Genomic DNA, 19,109 nt, shown 5'->3' with positions numbered 1-19,109 from the left:
GGTCGAAACGAACAGCGCGGCGGACGTCAGCGCACTGGCTTGGCGAGTTGTCAACCGAGCCCCGGAATTAGACAGCAGTCGCAGGTCGGCGTGGGTGGAACTGTGGCCGAGTACAGGGTGCCCGCGTGGAGCCTACAGACGCTTTGTCAGAGTACTAGGGCGAGTGGAGCTCGACGTCGCGTCGACGACCGCTTCATTAGCGACTCACCTGGAACTCGCACTGTACATTGCGACGTGCTCTCCAGCACTGCCTCGTACACACCAAGTCGCGGAACGCCACATTTTTAGGATTCCGTAACTCTTATAGGATTCGAACGTGCGAGCGTAGCGGTCGCGCGGTTCCAGACTGAAGCGCCTAGAATCGCTCGGCCACACCGGCCAGCTATTGGATCACAAAGTTTATTTGTAATCAGATAATGATCACCTTAAGACCTAGAAATTATAAGCAGCGTAGAAGTAGCCTAATTTACGAAACACTCCTACCTATACGAATATAAAACGCAAAACACTTGTACGACATATCCGTACCTGAGTAAAAACACGTTGCACTACAGATATCAGGCCATTACATGTGATGGTGCAGTCACAATCGTTAGCCAATTTGGCTTCGTCAAAAAAAAAAAAAACATGATGCCATGTAAAGAACACCACTGAAGCGTAATCACTGCACATATAGAGAGACCTAGTTGTACTGCCGTGCAGCTATCTCTGTGTGTGTATATTTTCTAGATCTTAAGATGCTCCCTACGGACCGAAATTAATAATCTGATTGCAGATAAACATTGTGATCCTAGACTTGACTTGAATCAGGAGCTGAGTTGGATCATGGTGTGGCATATGAGATCCTCCGAGCCATGAATGAGCGGCAACAGGCTGATTCCATATTCATACAGGGTGTTTCAAAAATGACCGGTATATTTGAAACGGTAATAAAAACTAAACGAGCAGCGATAGAAATACACCGTTTGTTGCAATATGCTTGAGAGAACAGTACATTTTCAGGCACACAAACTTTCGAAATTACAGTAGTTACAATTTTCAACAACAGATGGCGCTGCAAGTGATGTGAAAGATATAGAAGACAACGCAGTCTGTGGGTGCGCCATTCTGTACGTCGTCTTTCTGCTGTAAGCGTGTGCTGTTCACAACGTGCAAGTGTGCTGTGGACAACATGGTTTATTCCTTAGAACAGAGGATTTGTCTGGTGTTGGAATTCCACCGCCTAGAACACAGTGTTGTTGCAACAAGACGAAGTTTTCAACGGAGGTTTAATGTAACCAAAGGACCGAAAAGCGATACAATACAGGATCTGTTTGAAACATTTCAACGGACTGGGAACGTGACGGATGAACGTGCTGGAAAGGTAGGGCGACCGCGTACGGCAACCACAGAGGGCAATGCGCAGCTAGTGCAGCAGGTGATCCGACAGCGGCCTCGGGTTTCCGTTCGCCGTGTTGCAGCTGCGGTCCAAATGACGCCAACGTCCACGTATCGTCTCATGCGCCAGAGTTTACACCTCTATCCATACAAAATTCAAACGCGGCAACCCCTCAGCGCCGCTACCATTGCTGCACGAGAGACATTCGCTAACGATATAGTGCACAGGATTGATGACGGCGATATGCATGTGGGCAGCATTTGGTTTACTGACGAAGCTTATTTTTACCTGGACGGCTTCGTCAATAAACAGAACTGGCGCATATGGGGAACCGAAAAGCCCCATGTTGCAGTCCCATCGTCCCTGCATCCTCAAAATGTACTGGTCTGGGCCGCCATTTCTTCCAAAGGATTTGACACGGTGCCATATTGCCGGCTGTTAACGAAGATACAAGCATACACATTAGTTTTCCAGGTACGTGAGTTGCTCGAAGACTTCATAAGGAACAGAACCCAGTACGTTACCCTCGATGGCGAGTGTTCATCAGAGGCGAGGGTATCGTCATGAATGCCCCAGGGAAGTATGACTGGACCGCTATTATTTTCTATATACATAAATGATTTGACGGACAGAGTGGACGTAAAACTGCTGTTGTTTGCTGCTGATGCTGTCGTTTACGGTAAGGGGTCATTGTTGAGTGCCTGTAGGAGGGTACAAGATGACTTAGATAAAATGCCTAGTTGGTGTGATGAATGTGTGATGAATGTATAAAAATGTAAGTTAATGTGGATGAGTAGGAAAAACAAACCAGTAATGTTCGAGTACAGCATTAGCAGTGTCCTGCTCGACACAGTTACGTCATTTAAATATCTGGGCGTAGCGTTGCAAAGCGATATGAGGTGGAACGGGCGTGTCAGAACTGCGGTAGGGTACGCGAATGGTCGACTCCCGTTTATTGGAAGAATTTTAGGAAAGTGTGGTTCGCCTGTAAAGGAGATCGCCTATAGGACGCTGGTGCGAACCGTTGTTGGATACTGTTCGAGTGTTTGGGATCCACACCAGATCGGATTAGAGGAAGACTAGATTTGTTACAGTGGAACATCAACCGTTACAGAGATGCTTCAGGAACTCAAATGGGAATCACTGGAGGGAAAGCGATGTTCTTTTCGAGCAGCACTATTGATGAAATTTAGAGAACCGGTATTTGAGGCTTACTGCACAATGATTGTACAGCCACCAACGTACATTTCGTGTAAGGACCATATACGATACGAGAACTTAGGGCTCGTACAGAGGCATACAGACAGTCATTACCCCTCGTACTATTTGTGAGTGGAACAGGAAAGGAAATGACCAGTAGTGGTATATGGTACCCTCCGCCAATCACTATACGGTGGCTTGGCCGAGTATGTGTGTAGATGTAGATGTGTAATACCGGACGGTTATAATCAAACTTTACCTATTTAACACGCTATAACACGCAAACTAATTACCGTACGAGCACCAAACATGGTAGCATTGATGTCCAGAGTATGGAGTGCATGATTTCCATGCGTCACAGCGCCTCCGTCCAGTTCCAACTATACCCACCAGGTGCCGTGATCAGTCATCGTGATTCAGTCTCCTCACCTGACCAGTCGCAGCGCAACTCTTGAGGTCAACATGAGCTTGGACAAAAGGAGCAGGGCATTATTGGTAGAGCTCTATTTTCAAAACAACAGTAACGCTGCAGCTGCACTTCGAGAATATCGCCGGCTGAAAGGATTACGGAAGTGTCCTGTTTCTCCACCTGCTGTACGGAGCATGATGAAGAAGTTCGAATCAACTGGAGAACTGGTGCGTCGCTCCGGGAAGAAGCCGGCGGTCGGTTGCACCACAGGTGGTTGGTAAAACCACTGTTGCTATGGCAGACAACGATGCGCGAAATTCCCGATCGTCAGGCATTGCACGTATTGTGTCACGACAGTTGAACATCCCATGGTCCATTTTCCTGAAGATACTTCGAACCATTCGCAAATGGTATACGTGCAATATCCATATCGTACAGCAGCTTGCACCACAGGACGCACAACGATGTGTTGACTTCGCTCTCCCTATTCTCCAAAGGATTGATGTTGACGTGGGCTGGCCCTGGAGCATCCTACTGGCAGACGAAGCTCATTTTTCTCTGATGGGTGAGGTGAACACACAGAATTGCCGAGTGTAGGGATCTTCACCTCCAGTCACTGTGCATGAAGTTCCTCTGTATGGTGAACGTGTCTAATCCCATGGGATTAGGGAAGGTTGGGGAAGGAAGTCGGCCGCGGCATTTCAAAGGAACCGTCCCGGCATTTGCCTGAAGCGATTTGGGTAAATCACTTCGTTCTGCCGTGCAGTATGTTATCCTGCGCTTTCAGACTCTTCTGGACACTGATGGGCGCCATATTGAGCCCCTTTTGTAGCAGTAATGGTGCCGGTATGCAATGGTATGGTGTACCGTAGCAGTGCATTAAAAGTGTTTCAATTGAATTGATTCTTTCCTACGCCCTTAACATTGATTCTACCAAGTTTGGTACTCGTACGGTAGTTAGTTTCCGCGTTATAACGTTTTAAATAGGGAAAGTTTAATCATATCCACCCAGTACTGTTATCTAGGAAGGAAATTCATTTCACTGATCTTGATTTACTTATGTTCTTACCGAAAAATCTGTTTCTTTTTGTTTTAAAAAATGTTGAAAGTAACATACTCTTTTGCATCAGGCTGATCTCTGCAATCTCCAAGTATTTAAAAGTTGGTATCTCTTGAATGCCGGCATTGTTCTGGTTAAATACCGAAAAGAGGCATGGTCCACTTTCAGTTAAGGCTCGGCATCCGGTATTTTCTGGTTCTCGCGAGATAACTGCTCTCAAAGGTCAACGTGCCAAGTAGCGTTAGACGCTCTCTGATCGGTAATTAGATTCTTGTTTTTTTTCGTGGCGTTCCAAAATTTATTGCAGTACTATTGCTACATTTCCTCTGAAAACTGTGTGTAGCTTTCTCTGCACTAATTTATCAGTTTCCGCACTGGCCAGGAACAACGTAAGATTTCTCAAGTTTAAGATATTTACGAAGCGTGTTTTCTAAAGTACTGTTTTGAAATACAAGTGAAAGAAGTAGACTTTTCTTAGCAATTTAATTCCACGTGGAAACCTGTACTGTAATCTACTTTTCTAATTCCCACCAATATTAAAGCACTTACTGTGTCGTACAACCAGCTTTTGAATACCATCCTCGTATAAATCTGCCGCCTGATTAGGCAACAATTAAATAAAGCACACACACACTTCTTGACACCTGAGAGAACTCGTAACGTCGAAATCGCAAAGTGGCCGTTCTCTCTCACTTTTTCGTCAACTTTCTGCGCCAAATTGACAGTAATGACTGAAGTTCGCCCACTTCGTTCCTCATTATAAACATTCGTTCGGTTACGAACCGGCGCATCGCACATTATATTTTCTCCATACACTTCACTGATCTTATGATGACTTTCAGTCGCTTCCACGCTTTTAGCACTAAGAAAACGAATCGTAGCGCATATTTTACAGTCCGCAGGATTCTTAGTCGGAGAAGGCATTTCAGATACAAACGAACAAAAGTAAACACGCCGTATATTGATGGGAATTATGTATAAAACTAGATTAAAACACAGGCTTTTATGCAAAAATAAAACTGCTAAGAAAAGGCTGGTTGTTTTATTTTTATTTCGAAATGGTAGCCTACTTAAAAACCAATCAGTGTCTCCAACACTTGTACAAAACGAGTTTTCCACATTTACATACCGCTGGCTGTTGAAAACAACGTTCCGTATTGTGGTGTTTTTAATACTCGTACAACTGTACAACTAAAACTATAAACAAAAGCCAAAGAGAGAATGTCCACTCTTCTCCCATTCTGGTTTACGTTTCCTGTGGTTTCCTCAATCTCTTCAGACGAATGCTCGTATGATTCCTTCGACGAAGCTACTACAGGTAGTACCTTAAGGGTATACGGAATGAGTTTTTCGATGAAAAAATCGATTTTTGGGTAAATGCATTTTCGAAAAATTTAGACTCTCCCGTTTAATACCACGTATAAAATATTTGGATGACGTGAATAGAACTATTTTAAATAATTTTTTAAAATAATTTCGACACACGATGTTCCGCACCTTGTATATGAGACGCGAAATATACCTGATATAGACAGCCTTGCCAGAGATATAATGGAGCACAAGAGAGTTAGCTTTTCTGTTGGCTACACTGCTAGACAGTTGACAATAGATTCTGCACCATTTGTATTGTTTCCTTTGTGAGTACATCCATGTCATTGTTGTGAAAGTCGTATGTGGAGAAGTTATTGAGTTTTCTTTCCTTCAACATGCCAAGACCTAGTCTGAAGGTATTTAGAAAGCGTGTACATTGGCGCAAGAAAGTAAAGTGTACTAAAAATTCGTCTGATTCATCTTCATCAGTATCTGATGTCCCAGTAGCGACTAACCTCAACACTGGTAGTGATACATTGAGTGATGCTGCTGCCACTACGCCGGAAAGTGCTTCAAGAAGAAAACTAGCTGGAATTGAAGAAGAATACAAGAAACTAAATGCTGGGACTACAAAATATGAGGTAATTAACGTCTCTTTATTATCAGACGTTTTGGAGAACAATGTGTGCTGCAAACAATGTGAAAAATGTGGTGTTTCATTGAAAACAAACTTACATGTAGGACTTGCTTGTGAATTAGAGTTGATGTGTAGTTATTGCAAACACAGTGTTACTTTCTTCAATTCCTCATATGTTACTGCAGATACAGGTAAACTATACGATATAAACATTAGACTGGTTTATGGTTGGCTCTGAGCACTATTGGACTTAACATCTTAGGTCTTCAGTCCCCTAGAACTTAGAACTACTTAAACCTAACTAACCTAAGGACATCACACACATCCATGCCCGAGGCAGGATTCGAACCTGCGACCGTAGCAGTCCCGCGGTTCCGGACTGCAGCGCCTAGAACCGCAAGACCACCGCGGCCGGCACTGGTTTATGGATTACGGTGTATAGGAAAGGGCAGGGCTGCAGGTGCCATGTTGTGTGGTGTGATGAACCTCCCTCCTCCACCTTCAAAATTTAACAAACACATAATTGCAACAGGCTCTGCTGTAGAAGATGTGGCACAGGAAAACATGAAAGATGCTGTTGAGGAAGCAGTTGTTGAAAATAATAAATGCAGAGACTTGTCCATAGCTTTTGATGGAAGCTGGTAGAAGAGAGGCCACACATCTCTGAATGGTGTAGTAACAGCTACAAGTGTGAACACTGGTAAGGTAGTTGATGTGGCAATACTTTCCAAGCATTGCAGATGCAAGGAGAAAAAGAAAAATAAACATGAAGAGGAGTGCATGGCAAATTACTATGGGTCAAGTGGTGGTATGGAAGTTGCTGGTGTAAGAAGTATTTATCAACGCCCAGTAAAATGGTACAACGTTAGATACATAAATTATCTTGGAGATGGTGACTCAAAGGCTTTCAAAGAAATTGAGGAACTGGGACCCTATGCTAACGATGTGAAAATTTCCAAACCGGAGTGTGTTGGCCATGTTCAGGAAAGGATGGGATCAAGACTTCGACAGCTCAAGGCTAGCATGAAAGTCAAGAAATTGAGCGATGGAAAAACTTTAGATGGGAAAAATAGACTGACAGATGCTACAATAGATCATATTCAGAAGTGCTATGGTCTAGCAATAAGACAGAATACAGCAGATGCAGAATTAATGAGAAGAGCAGTCTGGGCTCTGTTTTTTCATACAGCTTCAAACAATGAGACTCCCCAACATGGGCTATGTCCAAAAGGAGACGATAGTTGGTGCAAGTACAACAGAGGCAAGGTAACTAAGAAACAATACAATCACCATCATCACCTGCCACCTGCCATAATGGATGAAATATAACCAATATTCCGAGACCTCGCAGATATTAGTCTACTAAAGAAATGTCTTCATGGCCGGACTCAAAATCCAAACGAGCGTGTGAACCATGTGATATGGAATAGACTACCTAAAACTGTGTTTGTGGGTATAAACACACTTCACTTTTGCGTTTATGATGCTGTTTCATCATTCAATCAGAGCAATATAACAAAGTGCAAAGTTCTGCAGAAGTTGGGGCTCTGTGTAGGACTACGAACTGCCGCAGCTATGCTTTGTTTGGACAAGGAACGGCTCAGGTCTTCAGATAATGCCACAAAAGTATATTCAAAGATGGCTAGACAGCATAGCAGAGCCATCATGAGGAAGCTGGTGGACGATTCTGATGATACAAGCTATGGAGCAGGCTTGTACTGAAGCAAAAACTTTGAAGCTAATTTCCCGTAACTTTAGTTTTTTTGTGTATAAGGTACATTTTCTCAGGACCTATTTGTAGTAGAAAGATGAAATTTTCTGTAGTTGTTCCTTAAGACCTTCTAATATATCTGAATTAAAAGATATGTGGAATTATTTTGTATTAATGGATGTAAATTTTAAAATACTTGTTAAAGTGTATAACTTTTTTAACATTTACAAAAAAAAATCTGAAAAACTATACATTATTTTTTCAAAATTAATAATTCAGCATAAAAGCAGAACATATCTCTGCGTTCCGTGAAAAAATCAAGAGTATCGTCCAAATAACAATTGAGAAAATGTTCCTAAATTTTAGCTCAATTTAACATTGTAAGCATAGGGCGTTCCGTATACACTTAAACCCCGTGTCTACGTTAAGCAGGGGCTCCGTCTGTATCGCAGTGTTGAGGGGGCGTCCAATCCAAACAAGATGAAGTATTTCATAAATGATGTCGTGTTGTGCAGCATGAGCTGTACTTCAAGAGTACGCACGGACCTCAGGAAGTAAGTTACGCATGGTGTCCCTCACTGTCAGAAGGCAATAAGTATTCTGAGTTTCTTGTAGACGCAGTTTTGCTGCGGTGCGGATAACAAAATTCACCGTGAAATTACGTAAATGGACGAAGTGCGACGTCACGTCAGTAATAGTGAAATGAGTGAAATGGTGCCAACAATTTGACCAGGGCCACACGGACGTGGGTGATACGGAAATCTATATCTTGCATCGCGCGATTTACATCTTCTCGGCAAGGTGAAAGAACATCGGAAAGATGAGGGGGGGAGGAGATTTTGCAGTGATGACGACGTTCATACGTCGGACCTCTAATGGCTCTATGACCCAGTTGCGCATTTCTCAAATGGCTCTGAGCACCATGAGACTTAACATCTGAGGTCATCAGTCCCCTAACTGACCTGAGGACATCACACACATCCATGCCCGAGGCAGGACTCGAACCTGCGACCGTAGCGGTCGCCCGGACGTATTTCTCCGTCGAGGAGTTGAACGATTGGTACAACGCTCCAGTCGATATTTAAGGAGACTTTGTGGCTATGTTGAAAAATAGTGTCATATGTCCGTGTCACTCTGAAGTGTAAAGCAGCATTTAATAAACGTGTCTGGGCCTGTCATGACAATGTGTAACTTAGTTTTTAAAGTCCCCTCTTATTCATTTGCGAGCCCCGTATCTGGCTTCTGATACGGTGGATAAGGAAACAAAAATTAATGCAATTCTATGTGGATAACATAGGAAATTTCAAACACGCAAATGTAGAGACGCAAGATGACGTAAATTTCGTGAAGCCTACGTCTACATCAAACAACGTGTCTGTCAAGTACAAAATCTTCATGGTGGTCAAAAGAATTCGGGTCAAGAAAACAAAGAATCCCGTGAATGTCTAAAAGTCTGCGAAAGCAGTATGTAAGAAATCTTATCTTTCTGCTTTAATGTGTAGAGAATGTTCTTGCGTTATCGACATCGAAATGCAAACATTTAATTGTTTGTTTATCTATATCCTCTCTATCAGATGAGCTGAAGATGGACTGTATGCCCACACACGTGTCTGGAAAATAAATACTTCTGAAGTGCAGCCTGTGGTGGGTGTACAAAAAGATGTCCTTTGTAAAATACATACAAGCTGCGGACCTCCCAACCAAACATACAAGGCTGTCACAAAATAGGATATTTTCCGAAATTGCACGAGTTTGGATGGGCAATAGCATTTGTCGTTGTATTTATTTTATTGTATGATGTCCACTGTTATTTATTTTAAATTAACCAATCCAGAAAAACAGAAGAGATTGACCGTAATTTGAAATCCTTGTCGTAATGCACAGTAGTTAATACATACCACTTTTGGCTTTATATATGACTATTTGCTGTAGCTAGTATTCACCTTGAACGAATTTGTGTTGTTTCATAAGCGTGACTTAGAACACTGTTACTCATGGGAACCAATAACACATCCCGATCGCAAATGAACAAAGAGACTGCGAGGAGACATCTTTATTTTCAGTGCCTGTGAGCAGGAACAAGCTGAAGTTTTTCGGAAGCCTGACGTGCGGCCGACAGAAGACGATCGCCTGTCCGAAATTAGAGCGGGGATTTCCTGTGACACAGAGGCCAAGCCTGCCGACTTGTAATCCGCTTCCCCCTTTGACAAACTTGCCTGTTTCGACGCTGAACACGGACGAAACGTTTGCGTGTGCATCTTTTCCGTGATGAAAGAACGCCCCATAAATGAACACTATTATTATTGCGTCTGATACCAGTCTGTTTAAGAGACTACAGCTGCGGTATTCTGACTAGAAATTATCCTTCATCTGTGCAAGAATATCTGACTATTAAAAGAGATTGATTCTGTACTCGGCTGATGCTATCCCTGGTATCAGCGTGAGAACGCCTTTTCTACTTTCATGGTCTCAGTTTTACTAAATTTTATTGACGCAATACTTGTAAATCTAACCAGACCTATGGATAACAAACACAACATGTTTGACTTCAGTTAAGTTAGCAACGATTATCTGACAAAATCGAGAGCTGTTCTCTGCTAGAATTTTAATACTTCTTTTTATTGCGTAGTTACTTCGCAAACATTCTCGTTTTGTTCTCTCTCATCAAAATGATGATGACATGTCAGTAACATCTGTACCAAAAATTATCAAAGTAAGTTTCTGAAAACAGCCACAAGTCGCATTTTGTATTTTTTGTTCATTGGTTTCGCTCTTCAAATGATCAGGAGCATCGTCAGAATATACACTGTAAAAGATACAAATTAGCAGGATTTTAGAACATACATTGTGTTCGAACGTTATGAATTACCTCGAAGGAAACGGCCTATTGACACACAGTCAACATGGGTTTAGAAAACATCGTTCCTGTGAAACACAACTAGCTCTTTATTCACATTAAGTGTTGAGTGCTATTGACAAGGGATTTCAGATCGATTCCGTATTCCTGGATTTCCGAAAGGCTTTTGACACTGTACCACACAAGTGGCTCGTAGTGAAATTGCGTGCTTACCGAATATCGTCTCAGTTATGTTACTGGATTTGTGATTTCCATGGATGTGTGTGATGTCCTTAGGTCAGTTAGGTTTAAGTAGTTCTAAGTTCTAGGGGACTGATGACCTCAGATGTTAAGTCCCATAGTGCTCAGAGCCATTTGAACCATTTGATTTGTGATTTCCTGTCAGAGACGTCACAGTTCGTAGTAATTGACGGAAAGTCGTCGAGTAAAACAGAAGCGATTTCTGGCATTCCCCAAGGTAGTGTTATAGGCACTTTGCTGTTCCTTATTTATATAAACGATTTGAGAGACAATCCGAGCAGTCGTCTTCAGTTGTTTGCAGATGACGCTGTTGTTTATCGGCTAATAAAGTTATCAGAAGATCAGAACAAATTGCAAAACAATTTAGAAAACATAACTTGAATGGTGCGAAAAGTGGCAGTTGACCCTAAGTAACGAAAAGTGTGAGGTCATCCACATGAGTGCTAAAAGGAACTCGTTAAACTTCGGCTACACGATAAATCAGTATAATCTAAAAGCCGTAAATTCAACTAAATACCTAGGTATTACAATTACAAACAATTTAAATTGAAAAGAACACACAGAAAATGTTGTGGGGAAGGCTAACCAAAGGCTGCGTTTTGTTGGCGGGACACGTAGAAAATGTAACGGACCTACCAAGGAGACCGCCCACACTACACTTGTCCGTCCTCTTTTAGAATACTGCTGCACGGTGTGGAATCCTTACCAGATAGGACTGACGGAGTACATCGAAAAAATTGAAAGAAGGGCAGCACGTTTTGTATTATCGCGAAATGTGGGAGAGAGTGTCACAGAAATGATACAGGATTTGGGCTGGACATCATTAAAAGAAAGGCGTTTTTCGTTGCGACGGAATCTTCTCACGAAATTCCATTCACCAACCTTCTCCTCTGAATGCGAAAATATTTTGTTGACGCCGACCTACATAGGGAGGAATGATCACCACGATAAAATAAGGGAAATCAGAGCTCGTACGGAAAGATATAGGTGTTCATAATGAGATTTTCACTCTGCAGCGGAGTGTGCGCTGATATGAAACTTCCTCGCAGATTAAAACTGTGTGCTGGACTGAGACTCGAACTCGGGACCTTTGCCTTTCGCGGGCAAGTGCTCTACCATCTGAGCTACCGAAGCACGACTCACGCCCTGTCCTCACAGCTTTACTTCTGCCAGTATCTCGTCTCCTACCTTCCAAACTTCACAGAAGCCCTCAGTCGCGAACACAATTTGTGACCTAGGTTTCGGTGTCACAAGGGACATCTTCTTCGGACAAAATTAAAACTAAATGTTACAGCATAACGTACCAAAAAATACGAAAGCTGCGGTAATACCTGACAGCGTCAGATAGACAGAATTAAAATGGAATGCAACAGAGGTGCAAGCCACTAGTGGCTGCCATGTGTCCTCTGCTACAGTCAACACAAAACAGAGTTTTGACGCCAAATGACTGCGCCTGCTCCTGCCCTGTCGACATTGTAATGCAATCCAAGCAAAATCTGCAACAAAGGACAAAGGAAATAAGCTTTAACAGCTGCTAAATGTCTCTAATAGTGTACAGGTTATGATTTTTTTTTAAATGATAATGCGGCTTTAAGGACACCCTGTTTATTTTCCTACCACAAATTAATGAAAACAGCCTACAATGAGACAACAAAAAAAGGACTGATAAAGGACACAATGAAATTAGAGCATAGAATGAATGGGCACTGGTTATATGAGTTATTGCTAGTAACTGCAGGTGAAGGGATGTTAGAAGGAAAAGGCGGATTTGATTGGTCAGTTGAAATAACAACAGCAGATCATTGTTGCTCGACTGCAGTAGTAGTGGGACAACCTGCACATCACCCCACTCTGCATTGTTGCCAAATTTATTCAAGATGTCGGATCCAAGATGGCGGCGATAGATATGGAAACATCGCAATGACCTCATGGCATGAAGTTCAAATTTTGGCGGGAAATTCAAATTTTGGTGGGAAAATAGGTCAGTTGGGTTACCTCCACTAACCTAACTCTCCCCCTCCCTCCCCCCCCCCAGAAAATGGCGGGAAGTTCAAATTTTGGTGGAAAAAACGTCACTCGGGCTACGTCCACTAACCTAAGTCCTTCGACCGCCATCTCTTCCTTGGTATTGGCGGGAAAAGGGCTCAGCCTGCGCTGGGCTGCTGTATAGGATGGATATAAGTCTTTATTTTGCAGGCAGTCTTTATTTAAACAATTTGAGGCAGTAATTACATCCAGTGTGTTCACCATGAGGTCCAGAGTCCAACTGACTTAGTAGACCGTACTGCCACCAGAGGGTGCTATCATCCCATAGCAGTCTGGGAAAAAATAGTGGGGAAGGGCTCATACTGTTCTGGGCTGCTGGGCCGGAAGGAGTGTCCTTTATTTATTTTGGAGCAGTTTATTTAGAGATGGATTTCACTGATACAAAACGCTTGACCTGACGTATCTGTACATCAGTGTACTGCATTATTTTGGTGATTTACGAGTAGTTTGCAGGTCTGTAGACTCTTTACTGTGACCCCAAGCATGTCAGCTTCAGTGTTTTGTATCAGTGTAAGAAATAAACGACATGAAATCCATCCCTAAATAAACTGTTCCAAAATAAATGAAGTATACTCCTTCCTATACAGCAGCCCAGAGCAGGCTGAGTCCTTTTTCACGCCGTTTTTCCCCAGTCCGCCATGGGACAATTGCACCCTCTGGTGGCAGTACTGTGTACTAGGTCAGTTGGACTCCAAACCTCGTGGTGAACACACTGGATGGAGCCTCAAATTGTTTAAATAAAGACTGCCTGCAAAATAAAGACTTACGTCGATCCTATCCAGCAGCCCAGCACAGACTGAGTCCTTTTCTCGCCAATTCCAAGGAAGAGGTGGCGGTCGGACGAGTTAGGTTCCTGGAGGTAGCTCAAGTGACGTATTTTCCGCCAAAATTTGAACCTCCAGCCATTTTGTAGGTGAGGGTAGGGGGGAGGGTTAGGTTATTGGAGGTAGCTCCATTGACCTGTTTTCCTGCCAAAATTTGAACTTCCCGCCATGTTGTCATAGGGACATTGCCGTATCTATCTCCGCCATTTTGGACCCGACATCTTGATTTAATTTGGCAACAATACAGAGTGGGGTGACGCACAGGTTGTCCCACTACTATTGGCAGCCATCAGTCACCGTACCTGTCCTCTAGAGTGTTTGTTCATTCGCTACATTTACATGTGAAAATTCACAGTTATAAAGGTCACAAAGCATTCAACATCCCAAAAGAAATTACAAGATACTAACTAATTTTTTTTTTTTTTGCAGTTTTCCAGTATTTGAAATGTGATGTACAGAACATTCGATACCACTCTGTTACATTACAGAAAAAAAAAAAAATGGAATTAGTTCATCAAAATGAGCTCACATCCCAGGCACTTAGTATATGATCAACAGACAACAAAGAAAGAAAAATATCCTTTATACACCGAAGAGAGACACCCATTTTTTTGTAAAATATGATAATCTTCCAGAGAAAATAAGCTCCTGTTGCAGCCTTTTCCGTTTTTACGAATAAAATTTCTCTTTTTTATAATTACCAAATTGTGAGATATGTTATCAGAGCCTTTAATAGTGATTAAAAGTATTTTAATTACTTGACAAATGTAGCATATGTGATTACAATTGTAAGAATAAGCAATGAAACTTCGTTTAGTGACGCGCAACGAACGCGCTGGACTGAGCGCCTGTGGTTCACCGTATCTGGATTTCATATCTGACGTTTCGACTGCAGCTGCGCTGCATATCTTCAGCGGTTTCCTGTTACTCTATTTGTAGCTCATTGCATTACTGCTGCCACGGCGATGAAAGACTAGCACGTACGAGAACGTCGGAAAATATTTTTCACTCGTTACGACCTGGACTAGAAGTAAGTCGCATACTATTTCTACAGTATTACATTTTTGGCGTGCACAGTTTTGTGATGGAACTATGTTGTGCGACCAACGTTTTTAATACCGTCTGTAGAATAATCGTCTCTGGTCCTGGAACGGCTAGTCCATGAAGATAGAAAATACATAAAAAACTTTTTAGAACATTAGGGTTTCGTATACACTCGATATGTGCTTCCAAATAATCATAGTCGAAGTCAGTACGTTTTGTGAAGTTGGGTACCAGTTTTCTCAATACAGCGTTGCAGAAGAAGATATGGATAGTCCAGTGCAGTTATAAAAAACTGCAACACTTCTTGTACAGCGGTTCGACAAAAATGCGGGAACACGGCGAGGAATGTATGCTTGAACACAAATGCTGACGGTAGCCAAGCCTGAAGGTGGCGCTGTTGTATTTGACCAGGAACGGCACCTGTGCAATGCCTTCAATACGCTGCAAATGTCACTCGTGGTCAAAACAGTGTCCTGTGTAGCTTTGACTCCATTATGTCCGAGCTGCGTGAATTCGAACGTGGGCAAACTGTTGGTGTTCTTATGATGGGTGCCTCCGTAGTCAAGGGAGGCGAAGTGTTTGGTGTTTCAAGAGGCACCGTATCGGAGATTTATAACACATGCATGCAAAACAGAAAACGTCATCCGCTAAGTCACTACACGGACGAAACTGCATCTGGACGGTCATTGAAGAGAAAACATAAGATAAACGGACGACAGCTGCGGAAGTCACTGCAGAACTGAATGCCGCATTCGCGAACCCTAACAGCACGAGGGTAGCACCGCAAGCACGGAATTGTACGGCGAACTGGAATTCCAAAATCACTGATGCAAATGTCGGTAATAGCAAAACGTGGGCTATGAAACTATGGCAGAACGTAGTTTGGTCGGATGAGTCTTGTTTCACACTGTTTGCCACTTCTGGCTGAGTTTCGGTTCCAACAGCGAAACATGGCGGGGGTTGGGTGATGATTTGGGCGGCCATATCGTGGTATTCCATGCTCCCCGTGGTTACTCTGCATTACTGCCGAGGAACACGTGACCATTTTGGCTGCTCAGGTCCATCCCATGGTACAGTGTTTGTTCCCCAGAGGTAATGCCGTGTTCCAGGACTATAGCGCTGCAGTTCACACAGCTCGCACAGTCCAGAACTGATTTTTTGAGCACGAGGGTGCATTGTCGCAGCTCCCCTGATCACCAGATCTTAGTTACTGAGCCTTTGTTGTCTAGTTTGGAGAGAAGAATGTGTTATCGCTATCTACCTCCATCATCTTTACCTGAACTTGCCACTGTTTTGCAGGAAGAATGGTGTAAGACCCCTTGCCATCCACATAGCACCTGCGTTCATCCATTACGAGATGACTGTTTTCAATGCCAACATATTTCCTACGGCGTAATATGCATGGTAATTGGCCGTGATGTCGATTTTTCCATATCTTTGTCCACCTTTTGAACGTCTCCTCCGATGTGCGATGGCCGTAGTGCAGTAACTTAACCGCAAATGAAACAGAGGCTTATTGATTACTTTACGTGGATAAACGATGGTAGCCACTCAAAACGCTGTCTTAAGTATATTACTAGCAATACCGTCAGAAACTCCACCTTCCACGTTACATCCGCAGCTACTGGACAAGATGGCATCACAGTCCAAATGATGAAGCTTATTTCTGACCCAATACCGCCCACTATAAGAAATATCTTCAACCTTTCCTTGAGGACAAATATTTCATCTGAGGTCTCACAGCCGCGTGGTAAGCTACTACCTAAAAAGGATGTTGCCCGAGTCCCCTCTGATGACCAACCTATTTGCATTCTCTCACTAGTGTCCAGGCCTTAGAATATATAGTCCACGCCTACAGCTCACCAACTACTTAACTTAAACAAAAAACCTCTAGAAGAATATCATTCAGGTTTACGCAACCATCGCAGCACAAAATCTACCTTACAAAAAGTAACAGACAACCTGAAGCTTGCCATGGATAGACAAGAAGAGACTATCATGTGCTTCTAAGAGTCCAACAAAGCCTCTGACATTGTCAAATTTGACATTTTACTTGTCATACGCAGCAGCCTAAACTTCTCTCCGTAAGTCACATTGGACAGAGTATCAGGTGTTCCTCAGGGATCAGTACTAGGTACTATACTATTTTCACTGTACGTCAAAGATGTGTCATCAGTTTTGTCCTGCTGCAGATACCAGATGTGTGCTGATGACCTCCATTGGTATCTAAGTGAGAAATCAGTAAGTATAAAGACAGATATCGAAAATGTCAATACTGATCTGTGTGCACTATCAAAATGGGCACAGAGTATAAAGTTCGACCGACAAAAACAGAAACGGTCTGTTTGGTTATTCTAGGTTCATTATCCCTAAATATCTGGAATCTGTACCACATTTAATCCTAAATGAGACAAATATCAACTTCTCTCCTTCAACAAAGAGGAAAAGTTAAATTGGGCTGAGCACATAGTTGCAAAGTGCAAGAAGACATTAACATTTCTCCACACTCTACAAAAATATAAAAAGTTCTTCTCTATCGACCTGAAAAATAAACTAGTCCAAACGCTTACACGAGTACTTCCAGCTATTGATTACCATGATGTTATCCTGAAAGGTCTTTCCCAGGAAACCTCAAGACACCTGGAACTGGCGATGAACCCTTGCGCTCGATGTGTTATCTGTGAAGTTCGACTCTTTGATCATATTTCACCATATCAGTTATCCTAGATACGCGCAGACAATCGCAGAGATTACCGTACACTCTTATCAACGTACACTGTCCCTTATATCTTTCGTTGACCTTGATGCTCATGCCTGAACCAACATATCAGAAAGACTCGTTCCCATCGGAGCAAAATCCTTCGTATCTCATTCCATCACTCAATCGCTTTCTCGAAGTCCTTTTTGGTAGCAGGAACCCGATTCTGGAATGACTTCCCTCAATATATCAGAGAACTGGAGAAAATCTCCATCTTCCAAAGGCACTTAACGATCTATATACCGAAGCAACGATAATTACTTCATCTGTCCCTATACGCACTCCGCTGTTTTCCACGCCACTTGTTGCTGAATGAATCTGCGGTTTTTGTTGGTTTTTGGCAGTAGAAATCGGTGTAGCGAGATTGACTTCGAGACAACACTTCAGCACCTGTTTATATAAAAAAAATTGCAATGCTTTTTTTGTTGCGTGGAGTGTGTCTTGTATTCCCAGGTATGGTCACGTATTCCAAATTTCATCACCAGTCACAATGCAGTTTGCAAATACATAAAACTACAACCAGTCACTTTTATGAATAGTTATTTATTATTCCATGAACCGGTTTTCGAACCTTCTCAGGTTCGTCTTCACATGGTTTTCTGGAAGTTACATAACTATTTCTAGCATGATGCTGGTTGCTGGCTCTGTGACAAGAACAGAAATAAGTCAATATTTCATTTAAAGCGTACGGTCTTACAAACAACTTTAGTTTATTACAAACATCTATAACTATTATACATATTACCTTTACCTAAAATAAACAGACTCTACTCTTACTAACCTTCCAGATTTTATTACTGTAAGCACAGAAATAAGACAGCAGTTCATTTGAAGGTTTGTTATTTTTACAAATTTAAATTTTCAATCTCGATTAAAATATTTGCTCTTAAATTGACTTTATTATACGTTAATATATGAATAGAAATAAGGCATCAGATCACTTGAAGTTTGTTCTTCTAGTAATTCATTTACTTATTTATTTATTTTGTTTTGTGTTCTCATGTTATCGCCAGTGTGATTAAAATATTTGCCCTTACATTGACTTTAATACATGAAAACAGGAACAAAGTACAGCTCTGAGGAAAATCGCCCTATGCCACATCTTTTTGTCAAGATCTTTGTTACATGCAACAGTTGCTGAATGCTGGCAAAGTTCCGCTGTCACAGAGTAAATGAATACAAATTATGCAAAAGTGTGTGAAGTGATGTACTAACTGGCCATCAAAATGGAAGCAGACAGATGGACACTAACGAAAAAAGGCGCCCATTCTGCCGCAGTAAGTAAAAATCTTTTTTTTGCATCCATATCGACAGATAAACAGTAGTCATGGCGACACATTAAAGCGTGTTCCATCTTCTTGTCACAGAGCCTGCAACCAGCTTTATGCTAGAAAAAGTCGTTTAGCTTCCAGAAAACCATCTGAAGGTGAACCTGAAAAGGTACGAAAACCGATACGTGGAATAATAAACAACTATTCAAAAAAGTGACTGGTTGCACTTTTATGTATTTACATTCAGTTAACAGTTACAGGTTCAAAAATATCTGTAATGGATAAGATTAACAATGCAGTATAGCACTTTCTCTTATTGTTCCATCGCAGCAGGAGTTCGCATGTGGTCGGATCCAGAACCAA

Source organism: Schistocerca nitens, chromosome 1 (genome assembly GCF_023898315.1).
Source record: "Schistocerca nitens isolate TAMUIC-IGC-003100 chromosome 1, iqSchNite1.1, whole genome shotgun sequence".
NCBI classification, from domain to species: domain Eukaryota; kingdom Metazoa; phylum Arthropoda; class Insecta; order Orthoptera; family Acrididae; genus Schistocerca; species Schistocerca nitens.
The sequence above is the reverse complement of the archived record's forward strand: the minus strand, read 5'-3'. Positions refer to the sequence as shown.